General features: G+C 46.0%; 1 non-coding gene across 1 annotated transcript; it reads right to left on the bottom strand.

Moving 5' to 3' along the window:
• Window positions 1-2740: 2740 nt before the first annotated feature.
• Window positions 2741-2812, bottom strand: trnaw-cca (transfer RNA tryptophan (anticodon CCA)). The gene has a single exon. It is a non-coding gene; the product is annotated as a tRNA-Trp (tRNA).
• Between the last annotated feature and the right edge of the window lie 3057 nt (window positions 2813-5869).

The following is a 5869-nucleotide window of genomic DNA, read 5'->3' as shown; positions in this document are numbered from 1 at the left end:
TAAAGGAAACCTGAGCAAAGAACTCCCGAAGTACAAACAGCTGATCAAATGCCCGACCAGAGAGGAGAACACACTGGATCACTGTTACACCACAATAAGGGAGGCATATCGCGCAGTGCCCCGTGCTGCTCTTGGACTATCTGACCACGTGATGGTCCATCTGATTCCTGCGTACAGACAGAGGCTGAAGCTCTCCAAACCTGTGGTGAGGACATCTAAAAAGTGGACCAGCCAGGCTGTGGAGGAGCTTCGCTCCTGTTTTGAGGCAAGGCTCCTGGACCTGATGGTGTGTCCCCCTCCTCCCTAAGACACTGTGCAGATGAGCTGACTCCAGTGCTCACAGACATCTTTAACACCTCTCTGGAGTCATGCCATGTGCCAGGCTGCTTCAAATCCTCCACCATTGTTCCAGTTCCCAACAAACCAAGGATCACTGGTCTTAATGACTACAGACCTGTGGCACTGACGTCTGTAGTCATGAAGTCCTTTGAGCGCCTGGTACTGTCCCACCTCAAGACCATCACAGCCCCCCTCCTGGACCCCCTGCAGTTCGCCTACAGAGCTAACAGACGATGCTGTCAACCTGGCTCTTCACTACATCCTGCAGCATCTGGACTCCCCGGGAACCTATGCTAGGATCCTGTTTGTGGACTTCAGCTCTGCTTTCATCACAATCCGCCCAGCTCTCCTCCAAGACAAGCTGTCCCTGCTGCATGTTCCAGACTCCATCTGCCGGTGGATCACTGACTTCCTGACAGACAGGAGACAGCATGTGAGGCTGGGGACGAATGTCTCGGAAACAAGGACCATCAGCACCGGTACCCCCCAAGGCTGTGTACTTTCCCCTCTGCTCTTCTCCCTGTACACCAACTGCTGCACCTCCAGCCACCAGTCTGTCAAGCTGATTAAGTTTGCTGACGACACCACCCTCATTGGACTCATCTCAGACGGGGATGAGTCTGCCTACAGGATGGAGGTGGACCGTCTGGTGTCCTGGTGTGCTGACAACAACCTGGAGCTGAATGCCCAGAAGACAGTGGAGATGACAGTAGACTTTCGGAAAGTGCCAGCTCCATCACCCCCCCTCACCCTGACAGACACCCCCATCTCCACAGTGGACTCTTTCCGCTTCCTGGGTACCACCATCACCCAGGACCTCAAGTGGGAGCTCACCATCAGCTCCCTCATCAAAAAGGCCCAGCAGAGGATGTACTTCCTGCGGCAGCTGAGGAAACTCAAGGTGCCAGCCAGAATGATGGTTCAGTTCTACACGGCCATCATTGAGTCCATCCTCACCTCCTCCATCACAGTGTGGTATGCTGGGGCCACTGCCAGGGACAGGCACAGACTGCAGCGTGTTGTGCGCTCTGCTGAGAAGGTGATCGGCTGCAGCCTGCCATCTATCGAGGACCTGTACGTCTCCAGGACTCTGAGGCGTGCAGGTCGGATCACAGCTGACCCTTCTCACCCTGGACACGGACTCTTTGAGCCACTCCCCTCAGGCAGGAGGTTACGGTCCATTCGGACCAGAACCTCACGCCACAAGAACAGCTTCTTCCCCTCTGCTGTTGGACTGTTAAACTGTAATTAATGCACTGCTCTGCACTGTCACTTCAGAAGGTCACTTTAGTATAGTCACTGCTCCATCAGATAAACAAAGAGGCATTCAGCAGGGGCTGCGCCGTCTGCGGGGCAGCCGAGGAGACTTTAGAACACCTCTTCCTTGACTGCCCCGCCATCGCAACACCCTGAAGAGGCTCAGAGACCTACTGGAGGCCAGGGCGAACGGCCACTGAGAGCAGGAGGAGGAATGGAGACTGTTCTTGCTGTTCGGGGAAAAAAACAAAAACAAGGACAAACAATAAGAAACACGGCAGGACTTTTTATAAGGCACGCAATATACACATCCAGAAACACACACAGGAAATCTAACAGCCCAGTCGCACCATGGGGGGTGTTTAAAAGCACTTTTCAATTGTATATACGCACCATGGTGATGTGGGACAAGGGAAAGGTGAAGGAAGCACTCTTGTAGGGGCATAGTTTATTTCATTTGGAAGAGGGTGTAGTATACTTTAATTTCTGAAGATTTTGTTTTTTCTGTTTCTTGTTTTAGTATGTTTTTTGAACGTGAGATAAAAGAATAAGAGTTTCCTGTTTAGTATATTTTGAATGTTTCTTTTTTGTTAAATTGAAATAATAGTATATCATGTTTTGACTTTCTGTAAATATTTTAAGGAAATTTTTGATAATAAAAGATAAAAAAAAAGTATAGTCACTGCACAATGACGACTATTTGCACTGTTTACTCCATCTTGCACTACTTGCACATGAGTACCACCTCACCGACCCATGTGGTACCTGTTACATTATTACACTGTTCCATTCGTTCATATAAGGGTCTATGTTTACCACTACATCCGCCAAGTATTTTATGTTCTGTTCATTGTATGTCTGTTATGCGATGTCTGTCATGTAAATTTAGCCTTACTTTAGTTTATTTACTTAATTTTATCTTAGTTTTTATCTTATTGCATGTTAATTATTATATGTTCTTTGTATGCACCAATCACTAAGGCAAATTCCTAGTAATGTGAACCCCCTTCACTTACATGGCAATAAACATGATTCTGATTCTGATTCTGATTCTGAACTACCCAGAATTCAGTGCAGTGGAGGAGTCTGAGAGCTGTAGTGGACCTGGTGTGAACAGAAAGAGGACTAAATTACATAAAACCAGTGACCCTGACATGATTTGAACATGCAACCTTCTGATCTGGACTCAGACGTGCTACCAATGCTCCACAAGGTCTGTTCACAGCTTCTGCTCTTCCAAGGTTCTGATTGGCAACTTCTTCTCCATGCAAAGATGCACAAAGTCATCATTAGCTCTCTTGTGAGTCATCTTGATGTCTTTGGAGATCAAACCCTGCTCTTCTTGAGTCCAGCGCCTGGTCTGAGGTCATCCTGCTTTTCTGTGGCCTGAACGTCAATGGCATCAGGTTCTGGAACCTCTTCCTCCGGTAGTCTGACTGTAATGGGGCAGGAAGTGTTGACATTCACTCTGTATGTCCTCATGCAGCTTTCTTATGCAGCTGTTGAATACTTTGGGAAGGGTGAACTTGAACTGTCATTCCTCCTGTATCCTGCAGAAGGACTTTTATGAGTGCAGTTCCGGTCACTGCAGGGGCAGCATCCAGGGTCTGGCACAGGGCGAACACGCGCTTGATCCGGTCGGCCTGGAAACTCTGCCCAGTCCAGTGGGCAAGTGGTGGTGGCACCTCTTCTGGGGTGTGAGGTGAGAGGGCAATGAAGCCTCTCTGATAACTCAGGCTCTTGGGGTCCACCGTGCACGTTTCGAGGGACACGCTCAGTTGGAAGTCCAAAGGGGATAGGGGCCGACCATAAAACATCTCCTCTAAAGCCAGCTCCAACTGGAAGGACTGCCAGATCTGGTCGAATCTCCCGACCCTGTTACCCTCCCTAAACATGACCTGCAGTCTCTCCATCATGTATGTGATGACACTCCTGAGTAAAGGCATCAAGCCTGTGCTGGGCATGTCTTTAAAGAGAACCAACAAGGTGCATGTCTGAAATAGATGCTCCAGCTTCTTCATCCTGAAAACCGTCAGGCTCAAACCGGCTCACCTGCTCAATCCTGCAGAAAAGTTGGCACACCATCTTTTCACATAGGTCCTTCATGTGTGCCACATACGCAGCAGCCCTGGAGGTGAGCACAGCAGTCGCTCAGTGGTAGAGCAGGGTTGTCCAATAACCAGAAGGTTGGTGGTTCGACCCCAGCTAGTCGTTGTGTGTAGCGCTTTACATTGAGATGCATTATTCATTCACACCACATTCACACAGTGGCAATGGTAAGCTACAGATGTAGCCACAGCTCCCCAGGGGGAGACTGACAGAGACGTGGCTGCCAAGGTGCGCCTACGGCCTCTCTGACCACCACAATTCATTCATATGCATTCATACACCAGTGAGTGCAATGGAGGCAACGTTGGTGACATCCACTAAGTTGTCAATGTCCAGGCGGTCTGGATCCTTTTTCCCAAACTTCTTCAAGAAGAACGACACATTTAAAAACTCTGCTTTTTTTGCCTCTGTGATGGCTTTATTCAGCCGTTGGTGGAATGTACTTACACATGTGGACAAAATTGTTGGTACCCCTCTTTTAAGGAAAGAAAAACCCACAATGGTCACAAAAATAACTTGAAACTGACAAAAGTAATGATTAACAAAAATGTACTGATAATTAACCGATGTAAAACAGACATTGCTTTTGAATTCTTGTTCAACATAATAATTTAATGAAACAAACTAATGAAACAGGCCTGGACAACAATGATGGTACCCAAGAAAAGATTGAAAATAATTTGACCATAGACTGAATCTTAACGGGGCTTAACGGCTATAAATAATGTTTATATACATATGCTAATATATTTTTAATATTAGAATATTTTAATATTAATATATTTATAATGGTTTTAAGCCCTGTTAAATTATCAACCATTAACCTGTTAAGCTATAACTTAACCAGTGTTGTTTGGCTTTATTTTGCTGGCTATTTAACATATGTCTGTAACTACCTTAACAGGTAGGTCAGATAAATATGCTTAAATATAATCTAACATTACAGTGCTAACAGTAACTTCATCTGTGAAATGTTTAACGATGAACATTAGCAAACCATAAACAGCAACTATAGGCTACTCACCTCATGTCGACAGGAGAAGTGACGCTGCTTAGCTGCTTTAGTCATGACGGTGTGATTGTGCCCTGGAAAGGTTTATAGGATTAAAAAGATAAGAAAGCTTCATAATATATATTTATATTAAAGGTAGGGCAGGAGATCTTGAAAACTCAGTGAGTAACAGCCAGAATTTGGTATAATAATTTGGTAATACACACCCCACTCCTTCTCTCTGAGCCCACCCTGAAGCCACACCTCCTAATCACATGGATGCGCAGTATGTGTTCACAGAAGACGACTGTGGTCGAGCACTGCGACCTGCATCAGCCGGATCTCATTTACAGGTGAAAAACACGTAACATCATCATAACAAATATAAACAGCAAATATGGCAGTTAGCTAGATCTGTCAAGTGAAAATGTTAGTGTATGAAAACAGTGCGTAATACTATTTATATAATAATGAGTGCGGTGTTGCAGGCTAACTAGCCACAGCAGTCATGTTGAGCCGGTCACCATGTTAGCCATGATGCTACACCATCTTTGCTTTGAATGCTCAGCACATTGTGTTCCTGTGCAGTCAGTTTATGTTATGGTGATATCCACACCAAGTTTGTCTGATCATCAGAGAGAAGCTCAGAAAAACAAGTAAATGGAATCAAACCTGCTTCAAAATGCAGAAAGCTGCCAACCAGAGCCTGGTAGCATCATGTTAGCATCATGTTAGCAAACGTAGCCTGGTGAAAGCTGACAGCGTCACTAACATCTCCGCTCTTCTCGTACTGGCAAAACATTCATCTCAACAAGTAACTGAATGCTGGTTACGCAGTGATAAAAGATAACACAATGTTGTAAAAACAAAAACTCACACATGATCAGCCTTCCTGTCTCTTCTGCTCCCTCCATGGTTGCAACACTGTAAAAAGGGATTAAAGCAACTTACTTACTTCATCATTCCAATACTCACCTGTAAAGAAACAGTAAAGAAAACACAAAACACACAGACAGAACCCCCCCCCCCCCCCCTTCTGCTTCTAAATCTGCGATCATTTGTTGAAGACTTTGCTGAGTTTCGTCAGGATGGACAGAAAACCTGCCCTCCATTACTCTCTGGCATACCAGCTTACCTGTGCCACACGCCGGCTCCACCTGTACATAGGAGACG

The sequence above is a fragment of the Parambassis ranga genome, unplaced genomic scaffold, assembly GCF_900634625.1.
Source record: "Parambassis ranga unplaced genomic scaffold, fParRan2.1 scaffold_33_arrow_ctg1, whole genome shotgun sequence".
Taxonomy (NCBI): domain Eukaryota; kingdom Metazoa; phylum Chordata; class Actinopteri; family Ambassidae; genus Parambassis; species Parambassis ranga.
Note: the sequence above shows the minus strand (reverse complement) of the source record. Positions and strands in the feature narration are given on the sequence as shown.